The 27,994-nt window shown below is 45.2% G+C and overlaps 1 protein-coding gene across 1 annotated transcript in view; it reads right to left on the reverse strand.

Annotated features, from left to right (window-relative positions):
* Positions 1-23,673, reverse strand: part of ASAH2 (N-acylsphingosine amidohydrolase 2) — a 79,873-nt gene extending 56,200 nt beyond the window's left edge. The window contains exons 1-2 of the mRNA XM_059662724.1: positions 23,574-23,673; positions 2,839-3,022 (exon numbers count right to left, since the gene is read on the reverse strand). The gene's annotated coding sequence lies outside the window, so the exon portion shown is untranslated. The remainder of the gene's footprint in view (positions 1-2,838; positions 3,023-23,573) is intronic.
* Between the last annotated feature and the right edge of the window lie 4,321 nt (positions 23,674-27,994).

Consider the following 27,994-nt stretch of genomic DNA (forward strand, 5'->3'; position numbering starts at 1 on the left):
CCCATAGCAGACAAGACCAGTCCATCACAGCACTCTTTGATGAGTTCAGATGGCGTTTCCAAATCTTTCTCAGCACAGTACTCGTCCTGGCACCCACCACTCATCATTTGGCAAGGGCAGCTAAGTGAAAATCTATTTGCGTTCCTCGGCCACATCACTGCTGCTTTCCTTCAGGGTGATGATGCTGCTTATGGGTCTAGGTTGGAGCACTTCTGCCCACGGGGATGACGGACCCACCCACACTGTTTGTACTTGGGAGGAGGCTGGCTGAGGTGGGGGCTTTCCTCTGTGATCACAGACTCAGTAAAATTATCTTGTCCACGTGGAGGTGAAATCCATACCGTGGGCCTCTACACCTCATGTTCTAACTCTAAATACTACCTGAGAAGAAAATGGCCTGGAAGGGGGGGTGGCATCTCTGGTCTCAAGCCAGGTGTTAATAACATTTTCCTCTTCTGTGATAAGGATTTCACACATTTTGCAAACCTTGTAGCAAATGAAGAGGGTAAAAATACAAATGCCCCTGTGTTCTACAAAAGCAGAACATGTCCTTACAAATTCCTTGGGATATTTTAGGAGGAGAATTCATCATTACGCGGAGGGACTATACAAGCTAAAAAGTCGTATAACAGGAGAAAGTATAATAATGGTCATTAAAAATTGGATTCTGAAGTCTGACTCCAGAATTCAAATCTCATTTCTGCCACTTACTGCAACTGAACTTGGGAAATCCCAGACAATGAGCCTCAGTTTCTCCATCTGTAAATAGGAATATGATGGTGATCATTTTAGTATCTATCTCATAGAGTTCCCATAAAAATAAGAGGAGATAATGCAAGTAATAATTTGTTGGTTCCATGGAATGTAATAAGTGCTCACTCAAAATGTTGACATTCATCACTGGGTTCCAAATTGGCAAAGACTCTGTGTTCTTCACGGTCCTTGAAGGGCGTTTATATGAGAGTACCATTAGAGGATTATTGGAATCACAGGAAGGGGCTTGCTTTAGGAAGCCTGAGCAGTGAGATGGGGTTGGAATCCCACGTCTTGCCTCCGCCCCAATGGTGGCTAAGATGCTGCCACCCCCAGGAGTTGTAAATTGGCAACAAACAATTGTGTGTAGTACAGCCCAGACAATTTTTTTTGTTTCAATTTGACTTAATTGACAAGATAAAAGATTAAGTCTCACAATTTTTCTATAGAGTCCACATTTACAAATCTGAAACTTCAAATTTCTTTCAAAATACTTTCTAAAATGTGGCAACACTGAGCCAGCATTCCCATTTGCCAAAAGTTTCAAAACTTGGTAGGTGCTGTTCTTTTTAGATGGTGCATGCCTTCTCCAACTTGCTATAGCCCCTACCCCATGGATCTTGTATATCTAAGTTACTACCTGGTCTTGGTAGTCATTTTATTTTGCAACCCCTGGACTAGAGGTTAAAAATCAGTCACCCAGCAAACACTTCAGAGGAAGGGCTGAGCTGGGAATGGACAAGGAGACCGAAACGTCTTCCTAAACTTCCTGGTTATTGGCAGACTTTCCTCATCCATATGGCACCGTGACCACCATCCAGATCAGCAGTAGGAACAACTCTAAATTTAGGGCAGAACAAATTAGTTCTGCATCTGGGTCCCAGGTTTCACTGACAGCCCCCAGAAGTCAGGAAGCACATCTAAGATATGCCTCTGAGACTGATGATCCAAAGAGGTTTATTAGTCATTAGCTATTGTTTCAGTAGCAAACTTCAAACCCAGTACACCTAGTTCTTGCTCTAAACTTTGGTTTCTGTAAGCCTTTCTGTTAGCTGAGACAACTTCTGTACAAAAAGGGCAATAAAAAAATGGATGATGGACAAGTGGACCTCCCAACCCCGGATCATCTGTAGGCACATTATATATGTAAAAAATGTAGTCATGTGACAGGAGCCTGTGTAACAAACAACAAAATCATACTTTTTTTTTGGCTAGTTTTTCTCTGGTGACTGATTACCACTACCGGCCTTTTGCACAAGTCAACAGCAGCACTTGATTTAACATCAGAGTTTCCACCTCTTACTCAGATTTCAGTGATGTGTTTCACCACTCTTACTTTGTTGCCAGAATTACTGCCAACATATCACAATTCTTTTTGAAGCCATTAGTGCTAGTTATTTCTCATAATGATTAAAATCTGCTTTCAAACATTAAAGCAAATGTCTTGTCTGCTTCAGAAGGCAAATGGACCAAGAATTACATTTTAAAGGAATATACATTTCCTTATGGTTCCCACTTAACCTAGCATAATCCTAGAACAGTGTTTCTCAACATGTGGATCGCGACCCCTTTGGGGGTCGAACGACCCTTTCACAGGGGTCACCTAAGACCATCGGAAAAGACATATATAATTACATATTGTTTTTGTGATTAATCACTATGCTTTAATTATGTTCAATTTGTAACAATGAAAATACATCCCGCATATCAGATATTTACATTATGATTCATAACAGTAGCAAAATTACAGTTATGAAGTAGCAACGAAAATAATTTTATGGTTGGGGGTCACCACAACATGAGGAACTGCATTAAAGGGTCTCGGCATTAGGAAGGTTGAGAACCACTGTCCTAGAAGGTCAGTGATGAGGCTCTAATGAGACAACAGCAAGCCACTTGTCACATCTTTACCATGCTGAGGTGCCTATTGCTCAAGACTGTGAAAGAAAAAAGTAATGATATGGCAAAATGGGTTTCCAAAGCTAAGAAAATGGGGTGGAGGTTTGGGGTTTCATCAAGATCTCTGAGGCAATGGATGACTCAAGATCCATCCCTCCCTCTCCAAGAAAATAGAGTCATTCTTACCTTATTCAACCCCTCAAAAGACTTCTTGCGTCCAGGAAAGCAAATGGTGGTCCAAATTCTTGTTTCCTCCCCGTTGCACGTTGCTCAGCTAAGACTTCTCAGCACTTTCTGATGCCTACAGAGGAAAGATCTTTCACAGTGACGTCCCGAAGAGTTCAAGTTCTCATTATCATAACTTTGTGGGCTGGGTACAAGGATAAGATTAAAGTGTATTGATAACAAAAGGCTTACACACACTCTCTCCTGGGGCAGCCTAACACTGAGGTAGAGTTGCAGAAGGCCTGCAGGGCTGAAGGTCAGTTCTATGCAATGTGTACAAGCTGAAACAGGAAGGAAGGAAGGAAGGAAGGAAGGAAGGAAGGAAGGAAGGAAGGAAGGAAGGAAGGAAGGAAGGAAGGGAGGGAGGGAGGGAGGGAGGGAGGGAGGGAGGGAGGGAGGGAGGGAGGGAGGGAGGGAGGGAAGAAGGAAAAAGCACCTGCTTTATTTACCACTGGTCACTCAACCACATTAGGGTGGATTAGAGTGGGCTATGGGTCCCACTGGGCAATATTTACACTGATTTCAGAACAGAAAAGCATTTTTAGATTTTCATCTGTAAAAAGAATGCAAAATTCTAGATTAACTAAGAATGTGAATAATTATAGACAACAGAGTAAGAATGCTGTGCAATCATTAAAAATTATATTGAAGGAAAGCAGGGGAGGGTAGGTGAATGGAAAGAGATCAACCAAAGAACTTGTACGCATATATGCATAACTCATGGACACAGACAGTAGGGTGGTGAAGGAAGGCCTGGGGTGGGGGTGGGGGAGAGGGGCAGGCTAGAAGGGGTCAATGGGGGGAAAGGGGGGACATCCATCATAGTTTCAACAATAAAGATTTAAATTTAAAAATTATATTAGAGAAAAAACAATGACATGAAAAATTACTAATAATATTAGATGATTTTAAGTTTATAAACATTTAATCCCATTTGTGTCAAGTAGACATTATTTATATAGGTATGGTCAAAAAGACTAAAAGAAAGTACAGCAAAATGTTAAGAAATAATTATATGATGTTAAGATTATGGATGGGTTTGGTTTTTTTCCCCCCTACCTTTTGGCTCTTGGTATTTTCTGTAATAGCCGTGTAGCACTTTTGTAAAGGGAAAATAAAATGTTTACCTCCTCTTGGAGAATATATACCAGTGGTCAGCAAACTGAGGCTCGCGAGCCACATGCGGCTCTTTGGCCCCTTGCATGTGGCTCTTTCACAAAATACCACGTGTGGGCGCGCACGTACAGTGTGATTGAAACTTTGTGGCCCATGCGTAGAAGTCGGTTTTCGGCCTGGGCAAGTCTATTTTGAAGAAGTGGCGTTAGAAGAAGTGAGGGGTGTCGGTCGGTTGGGTGACAGGAGACAAGGTGCAGGGGCCGCGGGATATGCAGCGCTGGGGAGGCGCACACGATTCATACACAAATTGAGTGAGCCAGTACCCTAATTAAGTTAATAACAATGTACCTACCTATATAGTTTAAGTTTTAAAAATTTGGCTCTCAGAAGACATTTCAATCATTGTACTGATATTTGGCTCTGTTGACTAATGAGTTTGCCGACCACTGATATATACCATCTAACAGCGTGAAGTTAAACAGTGGCCCACAGAGACAAAAAGAGCGAGAAGGAGGCCAACGCCCTCTGCTTTGCCAAGTAAACCCATCCTGTCCAGGAAGCACTTGGAAGATGACACAGGCCACTTAATTCCTGGCCGAGTTTGGTCCATCCCTCATTTATTCCAGCTAATAAATGAGGCAGGAATGAAGGACTTAGAATCTAAACACTTTGCAAGCCCCTAATGAAATGCAGGATCTAGGCAATGATCATCCACGGCTGGCTGCTTATGTCACCAAAAGAGAGACAAGCAGGTATCGCAAGCCTCTGAGTGGTGCACACAAACCTCCCAAGTATTCCGATTAAACCCAAATAAAATCAGCCTCTAGCTGTAAGTGCCTCTTTATAGGAAATACAAAATACGGGGGAATACGTCAGAGGATAATGCAGAGACACAGGAAGCAAAACCCAGACTGTGAGAGACTCTCTAAGACAAGTGACCCAGGTCCTTTAACAAAGACATTGGAAGTGGAGAGGGAGAGAAAGAGCAGAAAGTGGAGAAGGGGGAGGGCAGGGGGACGAGGCGGGGGAGAGAGAGAGAAGGAAAACAGGAGGAGGAGAAAGATGGGAGGGGAGAACAAGGCTGTGGGGGAAGAGGGGCCAGGAAGCTATAGATTAAAAGAAGCTGAAGAGACATCAATCAACTGCATGTTGTAAGCACTAAACCATCATTATCTGGAACTTGACTCAAACAAACTGTTTTTAAAATTATGAGACAATTGGGAAAATTTGAACACCAACTAGATATTTGATGATATTTACGGGTTACTGCTTTAAATATTAGTGTAATAATGATATTTTATTAGACTTTTTTTTAAAAAAATCCTTATCTTTTTGATACTTTCTGAAACTCATAAAAATAAAATACCCAAAGTGCAAAACTCTGATTGATGGATGGATATATAGGTGGATAGATGATGGACAGATGGAAGGACAGATGGACGGAAAAAAAGCTTTGTTCTTTAATATGCCAGTGGACGGGAGAGAGTGGGTTCGTGGAAAGTATTGTAGAGAGCTCCACTCTCCACTCTTTTTAAACCCAGCGAGGGTGCACAGGCGGCCCCCCATGTGCCGACAGTCCCAGACTTGTCTGAGGTTCTGCCTTTCAGAAGCCCTAGTGTGAGACTTCCACTCAGAACTGAGCCACTGGGAAGAGAGGCAGGGCCTGGGACGGGGAGGTTACTGGTTTGGATCACGGCCGCGGGACTCTGCTGGCAGCGTGGTGGCTGCTTCTGCCGCAGCTGCTTCCTTATTCCATGACCGTGACAAGGCAGCCCACCCCTTGGCAGCTCCGTTCCCCAGTTCACATTGGGCAGTTGTTCCTAGCAGCTCAACCTCGATTCCCTGTCTTTGGCCTTCACAACGGGTCTGCACGCTATCTCTTTCCACTGATAGACCCCTTTCTCCTTAAGCCGGTTGGAGTGGATTCTGTTATCTCCAGCTAAGAACGCATCCAAGCTAGCCCTCGGCAGAGTGGGCAGCGGACCTCCCTTTGGGGAGGGTTTGCTTTCCAGTGGCCGGGCACTGTGTAAGCCTCGCTGCCTCGGGAACACCTGCAAAGCTAAGTGCTGAGCAGCCTGGCACAACAGATTTTCATTAGGTCCACAAAGGGCTGCCCTGGGGACACCGTACCACCTCCTGGAAAATTCCTGGCAACCCCAAAGCAGCTCCATCATCAGCTGACTATGTATAGAATCATCTCTTCATTGGCCTCAGTTGAATCTTGACCTCAAACCACAAGTAAACAACAGATGAAAGAAGGGAGTCCCTTCTGTTCCAAGCTGGAGAGAGTTTCTTGTTACCCACCTTCTGCACCTGTGCTATGCCGAGCCCGGGGGTGTGACTAGGCGCCGTGCTTCACTGCAGGTGGGAGCCCAAGTGAAGGGAGGGCTCAGCTCCACAGTGGCCGGGCCTGGCCGGGCTGGGCAGGGCAGGAAGATGGTGCAGGACAGAGGAGCACACCAGGGCTCTTCTCCCCCTGGGGACTCACAAAGTCCAGGTCCCCAGCAATCCTCATGTTCTGCTTTCCTCCGAGGACAGGAGAGATCAACAATTCAAGGGCTACAGTTTCTCTCCCGAAATTTCTCCCAGTCCTACCTCCAACACAATGGGCAAACTGATAAAGAGAGACGTTGAGGCTATGGGAAGGCCTGGAACTTGGAATCTGAAGGTAGAGGCTTTTTTCCTCAGTGACCTTCATTTTCCTCATTGCAAAAAAAAAGGGGGGCGGGGGCAGACTAACAACCCTGGCCAGTGTGGCTCAGTTGGCTGGAGCATCGTCCAGTACACGAAATGTTGTGGGTTCCATTCCTGATCAGGGCACATACCTAGGTTGCAGGTTCAATCCCTACTTGGGGCATGTACATGAGGCAATTGATTGATTTCTCTCACCTCTCTCTCTCTCTCTCTCTCTCTCTCTCTCTCTCTCTCTCTCTCTCTCTCTAAAAACACATCCTCAGGTGAGGATTAAAAAATTTGGATTTGCACAACTTCCTTAATTCTCTACTGTTAGATACCCAGTGTGGGGCTACAGAACCTTTGCAGAGTATTTGGAGATTATTCTCTGATGATTTATCTTTTTCCAAAACCATAGACAAGAATTTATTGCATTTGGCAGGGACAAATTTGACCTGTTTGCCATACAAGATTACGAAGGCAGATTGGGGGAAAGCAGGCTGCAGCTTCATTTATCATTATTTCAGGGACAGGGTGACAATACTGTTTGATGTAATTCTTCCCCTCTGCATAAATCTCAGAGGCTTAGCGTCTCCCACCTGCACTGTGCACTGTGGGAAAAGTACCACCCTGTCCATTGATAGAACTTGGAAAAGAAAGGACCAAGAGAAGCAGAAAGCAGCATGCTTGCATCACAGTCCAGCCTGACTGGATGTTCTCTCTGGCCAGGGGGGGCCGGATGACCTCAGTGGAGCTTGACATGGAAGGATTTGTCTTTCTTGTACTGGGCAGCGCCAAGCCTGAGGAAGAACAGTGCTTGGTGAGAAGTGTTCTTTTCCGTGCCGGGAGCAAGTGGACTTGCAGCCATTCACAGAGGATCCCTCACTAGACCAGCTAAAAAGCAAAAGGGGAAGAGGACCAGGCCATCCCCATGCTGGAGAGCAAATGCATGCATTTCTCACCTTCTCTGCAGCTGCAATATGTTCAACTCGTCCCCAAGGACAATCCACTTAAGATGCAGGAGGAAAAGAAAAACATTCTTGCTCATATGTAGCCACTTAACATCCTGGGCATGTCATTGATTTGGGATGATGATAAGGATTAGGTGGCATCTGAAATGCCCACACTCAAAGGGTACAGCCAATGTACCCTGTGTGAAGGCCAGGACTGAGCCTCGGTGTGAACCAAAAGCTGAGCAGGTTTGGGGTCTTGAGGGACTGAGGTTAAAGTATGGAGTTATCATCCAAGGTTGGTGCATTCTCCAGGAATCGAAGGGCCAGCCTAGGCAGTCCATGAGCTAAATAAAGCTAGAGTTCAATGATGGGTGGAAACCATGCAGGAATCCCAAGCTTGCAGGAGCCAAAGGCAGGATCCAACTCGAATATGGAGCCAAGACAAAGTCAGGCAGGGATGGAATCTAGGCTAAAGCAGATCAGGCACAGAACAAAGAAGTTGGTGGTCTTGGGCAAAGACCCAAATCACCTACAGGTACTATTTGTGACTCCATTTAATGTGGCAGTAGATTAAAGATACTCGCATGGGTTGGGCTAGCTAATCACACCAAGACATGAAAGACAACAACTTATTGAGCTATTACTGTGCGGACACGTATCAAGCCAGGGCAAAAAGGATAGCCATCTTTTTAAAAATAATAAAAAATAAAATCAAATAAACTTATAGAACTCTTTAGTGTCTTCCAGACATTGTTATGATAACATTATATGAATTTCACTCATTTGATATTTAAGGATGATACTATTCCTATCCCCATTTTACCTTTAAGTTAAAAAGCAAACATGACAGAGAAGCATCCATCAGACCGTCAAACCTCAGAGGGAAGGTAGGGGAGGGTGGGGGTAAGAGGGCGAGATCAACCAAAGGACTTGTATGCATGCATATAAGCCTAACCAATGGACACAGACACCAGGGAGGTGAGGGCATGAGCGGGGGGAGGAGGACAATGGGGGGATAAGGACACATATGTAATACCTTAATCAATAAAGAAAAAAAAGCAAACAAAAAAAGTGAGTCAGAGGGAAGTAAAACAAAGAACCGAAGATCATACTGCCAGTAGGAGACCAAGCTGGATTCGAAACCAGATCATGTGCCTTCAGAAGCCTCTCACTGAACCATCGGCTACAGTATGCATCACAGCATCTGCCCTTAACTAGCATGAATATGCCTGATAGCCTTACAATAACAATAAAAGAATGCCTACAATGCAGTAAAAAACACAACCCTCATAGTAAGAAGAAATCAAATACTGAGAGTCAGGGACTGCGAGAAGAGGCAAGGATTGTTCCAACGTCACCTCGGTTGGCCCCTCTGTCACAGAGACAAAGTGGAGTTACTTGCCCAAGGTCACTGTGATGGAGACCGGCAGTCCTCATCCATATCTGGTCCTCGCTCCTTTGTGGGCATACAGGAAGGGCGCCAGCTCCCTGGCAGTTACTGTCAATGGGCTGTGTGTGGCAGTGACATGTGCCACTCCGGGACGGAGGTATTTTAATGTGGAGGCATTTGTGAGGGGGTGTGAGCTCTTTGTGATATCTCTTCCTCTGCTGTGTTGACCCTGATAACTTCATGTCCTAGATGATACATGACAAGATCCCTGAGTCACCACTTCGAAGAAATCTACCTCAGGGAGTCATCAGACCAGAAGTATACTTTGCATAAACAAGAAATAAAATGCTTATGTGTTAAGCAACTGAGATTTAGAGAGGATTTTTGATGACCTCAGCAAGACCCCCACCCATCCTCATTAACATAGTCACCTGATTAACACCAGCTAATAAAGGTGACTCCTTAGCTAAATTATAAATCTCCTTTTAAAATTTATTTCAGTTCCATAAATTCCACAAATCAAATGGTTTTTATTTCTGGGTAACCACATGCAGAAAGATGAAAAGGGAATTAATTAATTATATTAATTTCAATATATACTAAAATCTCTCTAATTCAGAGGTCACATTTTATGCAATCTCAACTCTAAGACATAGTTAAAAATGAGAAATAAATATTTAAAAACCCAGAAACTTATTAAATAAAGTCCATGCTTTTTATACCATATGAGAGATTCAAGTCCATGGAGAATTTGGTGACTTTTTATTCACATGAAGCAGGTACACAAGTAGCAAAAGTTATAACTTAAAGAGACTCCCATGAAAATGACTCATGACAATAATCAGTGGTCAGAGTGACAACTTGAGTCGTGTTTAACAATCCCTAAGACAGCAGAAGAACGTGTAAAACAATTTGAAAAAATTTTCCTCCAAGATTTTTTATTTTTAAGTTCAGAGTTTAAAAAGAAAGAACTCCAACTTTTAAAGCTGTCAAAAATATAAAGAGGAAGATAGAAACAAAGAGATAACTAGACTAATCCATTTCAAAATGCTACCGTGTTTTTCTTGAGGTGGGATTTGGGGATTTGATTGTCTGTATTTTACTTTACCTATTTAATTTTTCTGTAATAATTATGTATTAGTTCTGTGGTAAAAGCTAATATTTTTTAAGGATGATCGCAGGATATGAAAAAGAGACATGGGATAAATACTTTAATTCTCCAACTAGGCTTAAAAAAAAAGGATAAAGTCTGCTAGCCCATTGTTATGCATCGTCAAATGAAGAATAGCCACTACTAAAAATAGAGTTTCTGTTTCTTTTCATGGCTAAATGAGACAGACTGTGCTCACTTCAGACTCCATCTTGGTTGAGCTCATCAGTCACTGGTATGATTATCTGGGAGGTGTAGGAATAATGAGGCCTCAACTAATTTAGTCAGAGCCAGGTTCCACCTGCTTATGCATTTCACTAATGAGAAAACAGGCTGAGCTGCCTTTTCATGTTCCGGGGAGCTGAACCTTGAATGCCCCGTAAGAGATAAAGACTCTTCTGAATTAGATAATTATATCGGTATTTACATAAGAGAATTGATACCACCAGGTGGCATAGAGCTGTGCTACACCAAGTTGCTACACCTGCTGCCTCGTAAACTAGTCCAAAGGTAAAGACACGATTGAAGGCTAGCATTTTTTCCATGCCTATGTATTAATTTCAGGGTTGATATGTTCAAAAGATGTAGCTACTGATTCAGCCTGAGCACTGACCAATTAGAACAGACGCCAGGGTAAACAGCTGGCATGGCTGTGCCAGTGCCTTCCTGCTGAACGTCAGCCCACCGTGGTGAGTTTCTTTCTAAAACCTGGAATTATGAATTGTCTGAGGGGTTTGTTTTTTTCAGAGACTCAATCATTGAATTATAAGCATTATAAGTAGAATGAATAGTCATTAAAAAAAAAAAAAGGCCTTCCAATCTCACCTCACACTGCTAAAAATATTATTTCAGTCCATCATGAAAGCAACAGGCTACCCACTGTGGATTTATGTAGACCTTATAACACCACTAAAGGAAAATAAACCATCTGAAACCTGGCGTGATGCTCCTGACAAGCCTTCCAGTTCTGCTGGGGGAGGAAACCTCTGGCCAAACCACAGTTTCTGCCACAAAGAAACTGAATTATGAGATGAAAACAAACAAACAAACAAACAAACAAAACCGTCTTTCTCCAGCTTAGGCAGGTTATAAGCCAAATTATCCTTGAAAACCCTTTGCAAGGAGAAAAAACAAACTCAATTTGTAGAGGAGAAAAATGAGACCATGAGCAATGCTTAAAACCTTACCCAGGCTGCCTCGCTCACACACATATCGAAAGCAGAAGTAAATAAGTGGGGTACATTGGTCAGCCCCCCTCCTACCTGTGGGGTGCTTTACAGCAGGTAAGTAGCTGCGTGGAACCAACCGCACGGATGCAATGGCAAAGAACAGTGGCGTCGAGGAGACAATAGGGATCAGTGAGGAGTGCAGCAACCAGACAGCGTGTGCCAATCGGAAGGGGGCAGCCACCCCTCATCGGTGCCATGAAGAAATGAAGGCCCAATGTTGATGAGTCTTTCCATGTTTTAATGGAAAGTCAGAAAAATAGGTATTTATCTAAAATGTCTTGATTTTCAAATGTAGGCAAACAAATTTTTTTAAAAAAATGTATTTATCATTTAGGTCAAAACTATGTGTGACCAACTGTCCAGGCCACAAGTTGCAACCTCTTCTTTTAATCCATTGCTTCATTCAGAAGTATTTTCTGAGCATCAGTGGAGTAGTAGATACTAGGCTGCACCTAAAGGATACAGGTCATAAGACAAAATTTCCGCCTTCACAAAAAAACCTTACAATCGAGCCCTGGCCAGTGTTTCTAAGTGGTTAGAGCATCAGCCCTTGCAGTGAAGGGTCTTGAGTTCAATTCCCAGTCAAGGGCACATACCTGGGTTGCAGGTTCCACCCCCAACCCCAGTGGGGCCATATGTGGGAGACAACCAATCGACATTTCTCTCTCTCTCTCTCTCTCTCTCTCTCTCTCTCTCTCTCTCTCAACCTCTCTCTCTCTCTCTCTCTTGACCTCTCGACCTCTCAACCTCTTTCCTCCCCTTCCACTCGCTCTAAAAACATCAATGGAAAAATATCCTCCTGTGAGGATTAACAACAACAAAGTCTTAATGTGTGATAGAGATAATTCACAAATAGTTATAATACTGAACTATTCATGCTTCTGTGGTACGTAACAGGGAACCCTAACCCAGACCTGAAGGGAGTCAGAAATGGCTTTGCCAAATAAGTAATATTTAAGTTAAGACCAGAAGGGTAGCTCTTAAATTAATATGTCAGTTAGCTTTGGCAATATAACACCCCATTTCAAAACTTAATAGCTTAAAATAACCACTTGTTTTGCTCATGATGCTGTAGGCTGGCAATTCAGCTGGGCCCAACGGGATAGTTCTGCTGGTCTGGGGCCTGTGAATATGTCCACAGAGAGCTGCTGGGTGGTTGGGGTTGGCTGGGAGCTGCTGGGTGGTTGGCCTCTGCTGGGAGAGCTGGTCTCTGTTCCCCTTGTTCTCTCATTCTCCAGCAGGCTGGCCCAGGGTTGTTCACAGGGGGCTGGGTAACCTTCCAAGGGAATGAGTGGAAACATACGAGCCTTTTGGAGGTCTAGACTCAGACCTGGCACACAGTAACTTCCATTGCACTGTGTTGAAGCAAGTCCCAGGGCCAGCCCAGACTCAGGGGAGGAGGAATGGTCCCCACCTCTTGAGAGGAAGTCACATTGCAGGAGGTGTGGGTTCAGGGAGGGGTGGAGAACTATGGCCATTTTGACAATCTCTCTCACTAGAGGAGAATGGCGTGTTCAAAGGCCTGAAGGTAAGAGAGAGCAGATGGAGTTGGCACCCTCCAGATTGTCTGGTATGAAAGGAACAGAGAAGGCCAAAGGGGAACTGAGGAAAGACATGACAAGTGTGGTCACAAGAAGCCAGATTGTGAAGGACCTACCATGTATGCAGCCCAGAAATAGAAAGACTAAAGATAAAAAAAAGCTTTCTCTCTCATATGAGGAATATAAGACAGGTGCCAAATAAACATAGAATATAATGCAAGGTTGAACATAAGCATCCTAAATAAAATGCTCTGGGGGCTCAGAAGAAGGAGATAACATATCTAGTTTGAAAAATGAGAGAAGGCCTCATGAAGGAGACAGAATGCAAGCTGAACTTTGAAGAACAAAACAATTTTGCATGTAGAGATATAAAGGTGGAAGTCTCAGTATTAAGTACAGGGGAAGGGAAGCCCAAACTATCTATCTTCTATCAACACTAATAAAAGAGAAAAATGGTAATTGGTGGTTAATTTGCATATGTAGGCACAATGCAGGGAGGCGAAAGGGAAAGCAGGAAGAAGCCCCCTGCCACTGACAGTGATTGGAAACCCAGGGGGGAGCTAAGAGCTGGGGGGCAGGGCAAAGGCGGCCCTGGGGCCGCCTTTGCCCTGCCGCCCAGCCATGATCGGAGAATCAGGTGCCTTTTCCGCCCTGGCCAGTGATAGCAGGAAGTAGGGGTGGAGCCAGCAATGGGAGCTGGGCACGGTCGAAGCTGGCAGTCCCGGGAGCTAGGGGCCCCTTGCCTGGGCCTAAAGCAAAGCCCACGATCGCGGGGCCACTGCAGCTGTGGGTCCCCGCTGCCCGGGCCAGACACCTCAGCCAGAGGCATCCTACAGGGGCAGGGGTGGAGCCCGTGCAATCGCGGCGCCCCCCCGATGCCACTGCAGGTCCCCGCTGCCCAGGCCGGACGCCTAGGCCAGAGGTGTCAGGCCTGGGCAAGGGGCCGATCCTGTGATTGGAGGATGATGGGGGTCAACGCCTGAGGGCTCCCAGTATGTGAGAGGGGGCAGGCTGGGCTGAGGGACACTCCCCCCCCCACACACACACACCCAGTGCACGAATTTTGTGCACCGGGCCCCTAGTTTATATATAAAAGCCTAAGTGACTTGCCACCTGGTTTACCGGTCAGTAGCTATGATGCGCACTGGCCACCAGGGGGCAAACACTCAATGCAGGAGCTGCCGAGCTGTGGTGACTTGGCAGCTGCGGTTCTCAGGTGATGCCTAGAACCAGAGAGGAAGAAACCCTGGGGGGATGTTGGAGAGCTGGTTTCAGCCTGATCCCACAGGCCAGACGGAGGGAACCCACCGGTGCATGAATCCAGTGCATGAATCCATGCACCAGGCCTCTAGTGGTTGGCAAAGGGTTTTGTTTGTTTGTGCGGTTTGGCAGAGCTGAGGGCAGCAGTGCTTCATCAATTTTGATCTTGACTTCCTAAAGGATGATGTTCATATGTGACGCTCTCCCACATTCATATCCCGATGATGCCAGAGTTGAGACAGCACATGGTGTTACATAAGCTCACCAGACCTCTGGTTATTACCTCACCCTCTCCCACCCATTGTGACACTGAGTTTGAGAATCACAAACGTAAGTTTTCCTAGGGTAGCAATGAAAGAAGCAACTGAGAAGATAAGTTAAGTTCTCAAATGCCAGGCTGATGAATTTTAACCAAAGGAAGGCAGTAAAGAGCCCCAGAATATTTCTGAATACAATAAATACATACATCGAGGTGCATTTTGCAAACATACATCTGACAAAAGTGGATAAAATGCAACAGAGAGAGGCTGAAAGAGAATGTTTCTTTTTTTATCCCCTGGCCATGGCAGGCATCACTAATCAATCCAGGGACTTTTCCTAGGGAATCTCAGATACAGCCTCTGAATTCTTCCTAACTAGAATTCTACTGGTACAGAAGAAGGTAGAGTTGAAAGGCAAATGGGAACCTAGAGGCTGCCCTGAGGCTAGAGACAGGCAACCATTTAAGAGGTGAGAGCCCATTGGGGAGGGAAGCAGAGCCAAGGTGGCTTGTAGAAATGAAAACAGGGAATACTTGAGAAGTGAGTGAAGTATGGGGTTTGACACGGGTTCAATTGGGAGCTGAAGAAGAGGAGAAAACCAAATATTCCAGCTTTTTTAAGATTGGAGGGAACTGTGGTACCAAGAAGCAAGAAAAAGGAAACTTGGGAAAACAAACTAATTGTAAAAGTTAGAAGAAATGGATTCAGCTTGAGTGTTGGGTATAAACACCAGGCCTAAAGTATTAGAATGGGGGCCGAAGCTAAAGTTTGCAACTACAACACAAAACAAGAATCTCTGATAGCATTTCTGCCAAGATTCCAGGAACACTGAGAGACTGCATATGGGAGAGAAACTCCTGTTTCCCATAAAAATATTGCGATATCATTCAAAATTCTTGGCAAAACCCAGAATAGGAAGAGAGGTGAAAAAGTGATTGGCAAAGAGTTTTGTTTGTTTGTGTGGTGTTTTGTTTTGTGGTGTGTGTGTGTGGTGTTTTGTGGTATGTGTGTGTGTGTGTGTGTGGTGTTTTGTGGTGTGTGTGTGTGTGTGTGGTGTTTTGTGGTATGTGTGTGTGTGTGTGTGTGTGTGTGTGTGTGTGTGGTGTTTTGTGGTGTGTGTGTGTGTGTGTGTGTGTGTGTGGTGTTTTGTGGTGTGTGTGTGTGTGGTGTTTTGTTTTGTGGTGTGTGTGTGTGGTGTTTTGTGGTGTGTGTGTGTGTGTGGTGTTTTGTGGTGTGTGTGTGTGTGTGTGTGGTGTTTTGTTTTGTGGTGTGTGTGTGTGGTGTTTTGTTTTGTGGTGTGTGTGTGTGTGTGTGTGTGGTGTTTTGTTTTGTGGTGTGTGTGTGTGTGTGTGTGTGGTGTTTTGTTTTGTGGTGTGTGTGTGTGTGTGTGTGTGTGGTGTGTGTGTGGTGTTTTGTTTTGTGGTGTGTGTGTGTGTGTGTGGTGTGTGTGTGTGGTGTGTGTGTGGTGTGTGTGTGTGTGGTGTTTTGTTTTGTGGTGTGTGTGTGTGTGTGTGGTGTGTGTGTGGTGTGTGTGTGTGGTGTGTGTGTGTGTTGCATTAGAAACCCTAGGGGGAAATGACTCCTGCGTTGCATATGGGCCACAACCACACAAGTTGAAACCTGAGGTTTCCTGCTCCACCTTCCAACGTCTGCTCTGTCTGAAGCTCAGAGTTAATAAAATACCTGAAAAACTTGATCTAATTATGAAACCCATGCTCTTGCTACCTCTAACTTGAGATCATTTTTCACCCAACAAAAGTAGGAACCCGGGTTCATTGGAGAGGAGCTAAATTTCCATTGCAGGGATGTAATCTATAATAATAAAAGCATAATATGCTAATTAGACCGGACATCCTTCTGGACGACCTTCTGGATGAAGTCGCAGTGGCAGGAGCCAAGTCCCTTGCACGAATTTTGTGCATTGGGCCTCTAGTAAAGAATTATAACTTAGAGCATGGGTTCCAGATTAACCTATCCTTTAGTTCAAATCCCAATACTGCCCTAACCTGAGGACGTCACTTAACTTCTCTATGCACCTATTTTCTCATCTGTAAAATGGAAAGAGTAATAGTATTCACATCTTAAAGTTGTTGTGAGGATTGAGAAATACATGATACAATGCACTCAGTTATTAAATATGATTGCTTCACAATTACCCTTACTCTTTTTTGTATAGACACTCTTTCAAATGCTAATGAATAATTCCCCTTATACATTAATATAATCCATGGGGAGTTCTCACATTTTCAAAAAGAAAAATTTCCTTTGCTTTAGCATAAGTAGATGAGAAACTTCAAGAACCTGCTTATGAATGAATGAGTTCTATGATGGGAATTCTTAGAGACTTCCCCATTCTTTGAGAGGACATAAGGTAATGCTAGCCATAGTGTTAATCTGCTGTGAGATGCCAGTCTTACACAATCTCCTCATATATGAAGTTAGGAAGATGGACTTCAACAAACGACCTTCCACATATGCATATGCCAATTTCTTGTTTCTTCTTCCACCAACCCAACAAGGTATTTTAGAAGTAGGGTATTCTTTCACTTCAGCTCCAAAGACTTATTTATGAATTCTTCCTCTTATTAATACAGTAACATAAAGATAGGGCTCTGGGGTTAAATTAGCATTGTTCAGGGATTTGGCCATTTAGGAAAGCATGGCCTGCCCTGAAAAGGCGACCTGGCTGGAGTCCTCCCCATTTGCAACCTCTAGATCTGTTCTGCCAAGTAAACCTGATCCTGGGTCTACTGTCATGTTCTACCACAATACAAAATAGTTTCTTCCTAAGGCTATTTTTTTCTCCTAATATCCTAACCCAGCACATGGCTTCTTTATCAAAGACTTTTCTGCAGCAAGTATTGGCAGTGGTATGTGGCTAAATCTTTAACAGCTGAATCTCCAGTTGGGAAGATCTGTGTACAATTGGTTCCAATGAACCGATAGGAACTTTCTTCAACACACAATTGTCACTGCACAAACCACCTCCTAAGCCACCAGGTTTAGTCTCAAGTATAGTCTCAGATGGCAGTCCTGTCCCTGGAGACAATGTGGAGCAAGAATTGAGGCTGGATCCTTCAGGTGACTGCTGAAACCCTATCCAGATGGTACACATTACTTTGTTTTGTATCATAAATCAATTTTGAGGGTTTTCTTTATGTCACTTGCTCTTCCCAGCCCAAGGGTAGCCTGCAAGAGCAATCGGGAAATGTGGGTGCAATGAAAACAATGTTGAAAACAGTCCCAGGAGATTCTCTGAGGCCCCTGAGGGACCTCCTTTCTTGGCAGAATCCCAAGAAGCTCAGGTTACCTTCCTGAGCAGACATTAAAGTTCTCCTTCCAAGTCACCAGTGCCATTCTCTGCACTGCCCTCTTGTGGCTTCACTAGCTGCCGCAGTCTGGGGATGACTAACCCTTGATCACCTTCTTTCCATCTTTTCAAGTATTTTACTGGCGCTGAAGCTGTTCTTGGTAAAGTATGAGGAAAGCCTCATGAACCTTGGGACCCCACCTTTTGGGGGAAATATGGAACAAATTCCCTCATGCTGAATGGGAGGATAGCTAGATAGCACAACTTAGAGCCACAGCCAAAGTGTCCCTTACTGCAGGGAGCCTGGGTGTCAGGGTTCCATCTCTTTAGGGTGACCTCCTATTTAATGTTGGTGATATGGGTTGACTCTTATCCTCCTGTTTTGGAGTCTAGTTTGTTAATCATCACCTGAGGATATTTTCTCATTGATTTTTAGAGAGAGTGGAAGAAAGGGGGAGTGAGGGAGGGAGGGGAAGAGAGAAAGAGAGAAAGGAAAGAGAGAGGGAGGGAGAGAGAGAGGGAGGGAGGGAGGGAGGGAGGGAAGGAGAGAGAGAGAGAGAGAGAGATTGATTCATCTGAGAGAGACATGTTGATTGCTTGCCTGCCTCATGCACCAGGGATTGAACCGGCAACCCAGGTATGAGCCCTTGACCAGAATCGAACTTGAGACCCTTCAGTCCGTGGGCCAATGCTCTAAGCACTGAGCAAACTGACTAGGGCCTGTTTTGGAGTCTTGGTCCTGGGGATGGATAACTGGTCATCTCAAAGTTTTGATTACCTTCCCCCCCCCCCCCAAGGGAACCCATTCAACCCTGATGCTAGGAGGACTTCCAGTGCCTGCCCCAGGGCGTGATCCAAATTAGTTTGGTTCCTTTCCTCCCTCTCACAGTGAATGTGCACTAGAGATTTGATCTGATCTCTGTTTTTCTCACCTACTGTTGACATGACCTTGCCTCTTGGCAAAGAAGCAGACTCTTCGTTCTCCGAGGGGGTGATGAGGAGACTGGCAAAGCTCTCACCACAGAAAGGCTTTGGAGAGGTGCCTACTCGGAAGAGCCTTCAGAGCCAGCTCCTGGCAGCTCTGCTTTAAGCCCTGAGGCAAGGCTTCTGGGCATCCTTCACAGCACAACTGTTTCTTTTGGAAAAGATGATTGGATGGGGAAATGCCTGTCCTCACCCTTCTACACGAATCTACTGCACAGGACTGTGGAGGCAACAGAGCAGAGGTATGTGACATTGCTGGGTAACTTGCAGGATGCTGAAAAGATGTCAATGGTCAGAACAGTGATTCCCTCTGAGTTCGCGGCTTACCCTATTTCTTCTCTTAACCTTGACACACTCTTCTATGCTGGTAATTCTATTTAATGGTTGTGTCTCTCACTACGAGTCAATGTGGTGTTTGAGTCCCCTCCTATTCCTCTCAGTATCACCAGCCACCCCTGAGGTTTGCACACAGGATCCCGATTTTACAAATGAAGCTACTGAGGCTTAAGGAAGTCCACAGGGCTAATGAGCTGCAGACATAGGATTTGAACTCACATCTTTTGATTCCAACTGCAGTGATCACATGGCCTTGACATATAATAGGTGATCACAATATGCCTGATGATGGAGGGAATGAGACAGGGTGTGCCGGGAGCCGGTCCATCCTTGCTGTTTCAAGGGACCTGGCATATATGGCATACGGTTCTTAATATGTTTGCTCACCTTCTTGGCACTATGTGTTTTAACCAAGGTCTCCTCTCTGAGAAAGGTTGTTTCCCCAGGTAGGGATTTTCCCCTGAAGTTAGGGAGGGAATAAAACCCCTCAACTAAGTGCCAGGCGGGTAATTAATCACTTTAACTACGAATAATCATGCTTAAGCTACATAATCTTTACTCCCTGGAATGGAGATAAGAAATGCCCTAACCTTTGTAATAGAGATTGATAGGTTTGAATCAACTGGTATAAATACAGATGTAACAAGACAGAAAGAGACAGAATTAAGAAGACAGAACCTACACAGAACGTTCTCTAGAGACAGAAGAACTTCGCTGGAGAGAACATGGCAAAAGATCCTGGACAGAAACTGGCCTCAGAACCTAGAGACAGAACCTAGCGAGAGAACGGAGCCTGGAGACAGAAGAACTTTGCTGGAGAGAACATGGCAAAAGATCCTGGACTGAACCTGACTATAGAACATGGCAAGAGAACCTGACTAGAACCTGGTGACCGAACCTAGCTGGAGATCCTAGACAGAACTTGGCTGGAGATCCTGGCTGGAGATCCTGGCTAGGCTGCTGATCAACTGAACGCTGTCTCCGTGTCCTTCGTTCTTCGCCGACTCCGTCCACACCTTTGGGGACCCCTGGACCTGCTGGGGTTGGACCCCGGCAAGGGTGGCCCTTGTCCCTCAGCTTCCGGGGACTGGGTCCTTGCAGAGAGCCCCTCCCCAGCTTGGGCCCACAGGGCAGGACTTCCAAGACCACATTTCCCCTGTGAGGCAGAGAGGCCAGGGCTGGGAAGCAGTGGCCTTGCTAGGATCGAAGAGAGAGAGGCCCAGACTGGGGACAAAAACTCAGTCCCGGTCAGGAAAGCGCGCCAACCTGCTCTCCTCCTCCTGTTACAAAGGTGTCCAGAGAGCATGCCCACCCCACCGTTCTGCCTCGCCTCCCCCCACCACAGAGCTCCAGGAGAGCAGCCCCAAGGCTCTCCCCGCAGCCAGCTCTGTTCTTTTCCATTCTAGACCTTCCCTCATGTTCTTCCTCTGCCTGGCTGCCCTTTCCTTTCTTTCCTCTGAAGAACACATACTCACTGCCCAGCTGGTGTGGCTCCGTGGATGAGCGTCAACCTATGAACCAGGAGGTCACGGCTTGATTCCGGATCAGGGCACATGCCCAGGTTGTAGGCTCGATCCCCAGTCAGGGGTGTGCAGGAAGCAGCCGATCAATGATTCTCTCTCATCATTGATGTTTCTATCTCTCGCTTCTTCTCCCTTCCTCTCTCTATTATATTAAAAAAAAAGAAGAAGAAAATGTACCCACATGTCAGCATTTCAGCCCAAAAGCTACCTCCTCTCTGCTGCCTCTTCTCTGCCCTTGTGACCCTTTGATTCCCGCATCCATTCCATCCTGCTGTACCAGAACCCGGTTCCCGCCTCGAATTACAGCACCGATCACATTGAATTACTACCCCCAGTGACCACAGGAGGCCGAGACAATTTCTTCACGATTTTGCCCAGCACAAGAAGAGATGGATGGGTGTTTGTTGAATGAATAAAGCAATGAGTGGTTTAGGGAAAAGAAAGCTTGCTGAGTACTGCAGTGAATAAACCCTCCTCTTTGACCCTTGCCTTATGAAAACTTTGCCACTGCACACCCTGCCTTCTGGTGATTAGGCAACTAGGCAAGTACTGAATGCATCAGAGAGATCCGCCGGCTGGTTCACAGTGGGACCGGCAGGACCCTGAAGTTGTGGGGAAACAGGAAGCATGCAGGAGGCACTAGGCCAGCAGCAGATGCTGGGCAGTCTGAGGGCAGAGGCCTTGCTGCCAGACACCTCACCTTGAGGCTAATCCATGCTAGTGGTCTTCACAAGCTTTTGCTCATGGAACCCCTAAAAGAATGTTCTACTCTCTTGCACATTTTAAAAGATGAGATCAAAAGCTTTTATATGTGCCCTGGCTGGTTTGGCTCTGTGGATAGAGCGTCGGCTTGCAGACTGAAGGGTCCGGGGTTTGATTCCAGTCAAGGGCACATGCACATGCCCAGTGGGGGGTGTGCAGCAGGCAGCTGATCAATGATTCTCACCATTGATGTACCTATCTCTCCCTCTCCATTTCTCTCTGAAAGCAATATATATATTCAAAAGCTCTTATATGCTTAAATAGTTGCAAAAGTTGTGGCATCTAATTTTTTGTACGTATTTTAAATACGTTTTGGGCAAAAGTTTGAACAGCAAAATCGGCATGTTAAATTTACAGAAAATATCCACACCAAATCAAACTCATCAAATCAGGCCGCCCAATCAGAATTACTGTTAGAAAATACCTACTTCCTTTTCTTCCCAATGTGTATTCCCACACACACCCTGTCCGCATGGTAAGCTCTCACGCCGTGGTAATTCGAAGGCAGATCGACAAGGCTCAGAGCCCTTGGCAGGCGTGGGAAGCCGAGGTGAAGTGAGACGGGGTCCCTCTCCGCTGGCCTGGCTCTCCCTCCGGAGCACTGTGTTCTGAGCTGGGCCCTTGGCCTTTGCATGTGGCCAGGAGATCTCTATGCGCCATGTGACACGGTGTGCCCAGCTCAGTGAGAAGTTTGTCTTTCCTTCCTGAAGCAGAACTCAGATGAGTTCTCGTGCAAAGGAAAGTGTTGGAAAGCAGTTCAAATTAAAGTTGAGGGGCTGAAAATTAATTCCCTGCGATGCTAGCTATGCCATGTGCCCTGGCAGTCTGCGGGCACCTTCACCTGCACCACCAAGTACAATGTCTTCTAGGTCCTGCCCTCACATCCCAGCTGCCCCCTTCTCAGGGGCTCGGTGTTCCCCCTCTGGCCCCCTGACCACTACTGCAGCACCCATTCAGGCTCTGCTCACCAACCCTCTGCCTTCAGATCCCAGGCCCCAAATTCCTGATTCTCACCACCTTCCCTTGATTCTGAAAAAACTCTATGACTCCACGGAGAGGGGTTTGAAGGAAGTATTAAATGGGAAGATATTAATATTATGAAGGTATTCGCGAACCTGCCCAAGTTTTAAGATAAACCTGCCCAAGTTTTAAGGTAGTGCTTGTTTTTTGTTTTGTTTTGTTTTTCAAAGAGAAACTCATTTACAAAACGAAGTCTCCCATTGGGTAGAAATTTGGGCGAACCTAAGAGAAGCTATGGTCATTGGGAAGGAAATCGTCCGGGTGATTCCAAGCCAGTTTCAGACCAGTTTTGACCACTGAGCTGGGAAGCAGTGACTTGTTAAGTTGCATTCCATATTTTAAATCTGCAGGAGTGCTACCCGGGGAAATGTCCTCGGGGTCCGTTAGCTGCGTGGAGAATGCTGCAGCGCCGGAGTGGGAAGGACTGAGACCCAGACAAACCTGACTGAAGCCCCACTGTCCTTGGGGACTACAGCAGATCCAAGTCTTTGGAGGTAGTTCTCCTCTCCTCTGCATCTCAGATATTTTTTAATCAGTCGGTAGAGATAGCTATCCCAAGTGAAGGGAAGGCCCGTGTGATCCGGGCAAGTAGACTCAAAAACAGAACTGGGATTCTAGAGGTTATTTCAGGTCACGCTGCCTACACCTGAGACTAAAGCCATCGAGTTGTCAGAAAGAGAAAGACTAGATCCACGGTGCTGCTGCGTTTACCCAGACATGTGGTAAATTTGGAGAAATTTTCCCTTTAAGCCTAAGATGACTCTTGCTTTCCAAAACAAGCCAGGAAAATGGATTTCTGCTACTTGACCTCACCAACTCAGCAAACAACACTGTGAAGCAAATCTGTCTCTGAACATAGATGTGCAGATTGCCAGAAAGAGCAGCCAAAACATACCTCTCGAATTCCACTGTAACCGTGACATTCAAACGACCTGACATACAGCACTGGAGTCCAGACAGAATTAAGAAAACCTGCCCTTGCCATCAGAAACAGGAATGACGATGAAGAATCTACTCCCCTCCCCCCCATCCTTAGTCCTTATTTTCATTATAAACAGCAGGCTAACACACATCGGCTCCTTCTCGGTGTCTGGGCGGGGCGGGGGATCTTGTTTGCAAACAGGAACAGCCATTGCTTTGTTCTCTCGGGAGAAAACAGAACACTAGCAATCAAAGCAGAGCTACGTACCCAGGCCTGCTGCCGCAGCTGCTCATAAAACCGCCTGTCGTTCCTCCGGCAAGCCAGGGCGCCCGACACTTTTGGGTCCTCGCTCGGCCCCTGCTCCTCTGAGCAGTGCTGCAGGTTAACTCCTGGAGGCTGGAGGCTCTAGCCAAGGAAGCCAAAAGCTTGCCAACTTACCTAATTGCATGCTGACTCACTCACGGGGCAGGACGAGCTCCAGCTGAGCCTGCTCATGGGCGAACCCCTGCACCATCCTTGGAAGGTCACACCTGAAGTCCATCATTTTGCACTTGCACGTACACAGCCTGCTTCTTACACAGACCTGGTTCATTTATTTCCTTCCACAGACCTGCTCCTCCTATCTGATTTGGAAAATGTGAAATTCTTTCTCCACCACATCAGCACCACACCGCTGAGAGGAGACTTGGCAGGACAAAGCAGCAGTGAGCTGTGAGGACCATTTTGGATGAATGAGTTAAGCCTCGGAGAGGGCATGCCCCTGATTTTCTAGAAAGGCTGTAACTTGACGAAGATAATTGATCACACATGGTCATCTTGGTAGTTCGGGGGAAGCAAATAAGAGTGTTTACATTTTCGCTGGTATCCTTCTGCGGCAAAAATCAAACATCAATCCCTGCAGTATTGCAGTAGTACACCATATCACAGTATTAAAACAAATCACATGATTACTAGAGTCCCTAGAGCATTGGTTCTCAACCTGTGGGTCGCGACCCCTTTGGCAGTCGAACGACCCTTTCACAGGGGTCACCTAAGACCATCCTGCATATCAGATATTTACATGACGATTCATAACAGTAGCAACATTACAGTTATGAAGTAGCAATGAAAATAATTGTATGGTTGGGTCACAACGTGAGGAACTGTATTTAAAGGGCCAGAAGGTTGAGAGCCACTGCCCTAGAGGGAAAGTTCAAACTTCTAACCCTTTGGGGCCCAGATTAGCAGGTACCAAAGGCAGGGAAAAGAATGCAAAGACTGCTTGTTTTCTTAACATATTTTTATTGGTTTCAGAGAGGAAGGGAGAGGGAGAATGTTAGAAATATCAATGATGAGAGAGAATCATTGATTGGCTGCTTCTGCACGCCCCACATTAGGGATCAAGCCCATAACCCGGGCATGTGCCCTGATCAGGAATCGAACTGTGACCTCCTGGTTCATGGGTCGATGTTCAAGCACTGAGCCACGCCGGCCGGGCCCAAAGACTGTTAATATTTGATCAGTTCTTTGAATTCCATGTCATTCCACGGATGTCACTTGCAGAAAGCACAGAAGCCTAGAATTTCTCAAGAAAGCTAGTGTCACTTTTCCAGTTATTGGTGAATTGATTAGAATAGCAGACACCATCCTAGGGCAAGTCCCTGGTTTTCTTTAGGCCATAACAGAGTCCACTCAAGGACTCCCAGGGAAAGAGCAGGTGGGTGTAAGGCAAGGAGCAGTGGTACAGGTGTCTGGGAGGAAACACACTGTTGCAGGCAGGCAGGATATAGACAGGGAACTGTGTGGGAAACGGGTTAGGGTTCCTGCCCAGGCTCCCTCTTCTTCCCACTGAGTGGAGCTGCAGAGTTGCCGGCTGAGGTTTATTAGCTACTAATTGGGCTCCGAGGCTCTTCTACCTGGTTTTGCTCTTTCTGGATACCAGAATCTTGACTATAATGGTCAAGCAGTAATATCCATTGCCTACTATTGGCCAGGCACTCTGTTAGGTCCCGATGATAGAGTAGTGAACAAAAGTCCTTTCCTTCATGACGCTTCCATTCTAAATGGAGAAAGACAAACAAAAAATAAAATTAAATATAATTTCCTAGGTTATAAGTGCTAAAAGGAAGAATAAAGCAAAATAAGAGGTGAGAGAAGGTTGTTTTACATAGTATAATCAAGAGGTCCTCTCTGATGGGGTAATACCTCAGTAGATACCTGAAGAAAGTGGGAAGAAAGCATAAGTCATGCTTATACCTGGGAAAAAGCATCCCAGGAAAAAGGAATATCACATCAAGGTCCTCAGATAAGAGTGTGTTTGGTGGTTTGAAGGAAGAAGAGATGCCTAGGTTAACGTAAGCAGAGAGGGCAAGAGAAGGAGCAATTGGAAATGTGGTCAAGGTATGTGCCCTGGAGGTGCAGGACATGGAGGTCAGGAAGGCCTTACAGATCAAGGTAAGAACTTTAGGTTTACTCCAAATGAGAGACGGGAAGTCATTGGAGAATTTTGAGCAGAGCAGTGGTACAATCTGTTCTTTAGAAAGCTTCCTCTACTATTTATCACCTAGACTTGATGAGGAACACATACTGCCAAGAGGCAAGGTTAAAAGCAGGGAAACTAATTCGGAGCATTTTGAAATATCCCAAGCAAGAGACTGGGACTAGAAGGCTAGAAGCAGAGATGATGTGAAGTGGACTAATACGGATGTATTTTAAAGGTACAGCCAACAGGATTTCTCATTGGGTTTAGAAGGATGTGTGAGAAATAAGAGTCGATCAGCAGATGAAGGGATTAAAAAACTGTGGTGCATTTACACAGTGAAATACTATGTGGCTGTAAAAAAGAAGAAACTCTTACCATTTGCAACAGCATGGATGGACCTAAGTGCAATAAGCCAGTCAGAGAAAGATAAGTATCACATGATCTCGCTCATATGTGGAATCTAATGAACAAAATAAACTGATGAACAAAATAGATCCAGAGACACAGAAGCATGGAACAGACTGATGAATGTCAGAGGAAAGGATGGAGTGGGGGGATGGGAGGGGAGTGATTAACTGGAGAACTTACAAGAACACAGACAATAGTGTGGTGAAGGCCTGGGAGGGGCGTGTGGGGGGTAGAGGGGGTCAATGGGGGGAAAACAAAGAGGACATCTGTAATACTTTCAATACTAAAGATAACTGTAAAAAAAAAAAAAAAAAAAAAAAGAGAGTGTCAAGGATGATTCCAAAGCTTTCTAGACTGAAGAACAAGTAGAGTGGAGTTAGCCTTGGCTAAGATGAGGAAGAGAGTGAGAGAAGTAGGTTTGGTCCAAGAGAAGCAAGCATTGGGCATCTCTGCAAAGGAATTCAGGAGTCAAGACCTTATAAAAACAACTTGTTGAGACTGGTTAGGAGATAGCTAAATCTGCAAAGACTGACAGAAAAAAGTGTATCCCAAAGGGTGATAGGTTTCAGGTGGTTCAGAGTAGACACTTTATAATTATGTATTGATTTTGTTGTGAATTAGAAATATAAATTATAGAGTGAGGCTAAACCAAATTTTAAGGACTTTATTGGAAGAAAATGCTACATAAATAATAATACAGTGATAAATAGTTATGAGGAAAATCTTGTTAGCTATATACTAATGGATTAACTTTGAGGAACACAAGTGTGCAATTTAATATGGGATTAATTTAAGTATCTTTAAAGGCCAGTCTCTGAGAAGAGAAGCCTTCGCCATTAAATCTGCTGATTCATCCAAACTATTCATTTACAGTTGGCTCATTGTCTTCTATGATCTTTCACCACATTTCTTTTTCACATGAGGGCTACTCAGGAGCAGTGAGTCCTAGACCAAAGGCCAAAATTAGCATCTGTAGATTACTCTCACTGGGTGTTCATATGTAATTGCTCAAAGGTTACTCCCGTTGCAGTTCTTATAATTTGGTTGATTTCTAGAGAAGATATGTTTTTCCTTCATGAGTTGTTGCCTTTACCCGTCTTCTGAGAGTTGAAGGTTGTAGTAGCTCTGCTTTCAAACTCCAGCAAGTGACCCCATTAGAGACCCATGACAGTCCCAAGACACCAGTCATCCTCTGTGCTCCAGCTGACAGTGTCTGATGGGAAGAAGCCCTTCCTGATTAAGTGAAAACAGGAAAGAAGTTATCCCATGAGCCCCAGAACAGGGGTGGGCAAACTTTTTGACTCGAGGGCCACAATGGGTTCTTAAACTGGACCGGAGGGCCGGAACAAAAGCATGGATGGAGTGTTTGTGTGAACTAATATAAATTCAAAGTAAACATCATTACATAAAAGGGTACAGTCTTTTTTTCCAATAGTTTTATTCATTTCAAACGGGCCGGATCCGGCCTGCGGGCCGTAGTTTGCCCACGGCTGCCCCAGAACATGACCCTTGCTATGCCCCCCTCTTAATGTAGATAAGCCATTTACATTTAACCCCCAACACAGCTCTATAAAGCAGCTATTATGCTACCAATTTCACAAATAAAATAACATCTAAAGCTCAAGTAGCTGCATGTCCAATGTCACCCGGCCCGTAAGTAACACAACTTATTTTCTGATCCTTAGTTTTTCAACCTGTTCGATGGCACAATAAGCATTTTGCAGGGTTACTTTATTATGTACTTGTGTTTCCTTCCCGGCTGTCCTCATCTAACGCCCAGGATAACTTGAGGAAAATTAAGTGATTGCTATCTTAATTA

The sequence above is a fragment of the Myotis daubentonii genome, chromosome 13, assembly GCF_963259705.1.
Source record: "Myotis daubentonii chromosome 13, mMyoDau2.1, whole genome shotgun sequence".
Taxonomy (NCBI): domain Eukaryota; kingdom Metazoa; phylum Chordata; class Mammalia; order Chiroptera; family Vespertilionidae; genus Myotis; species Myotis daubentonii.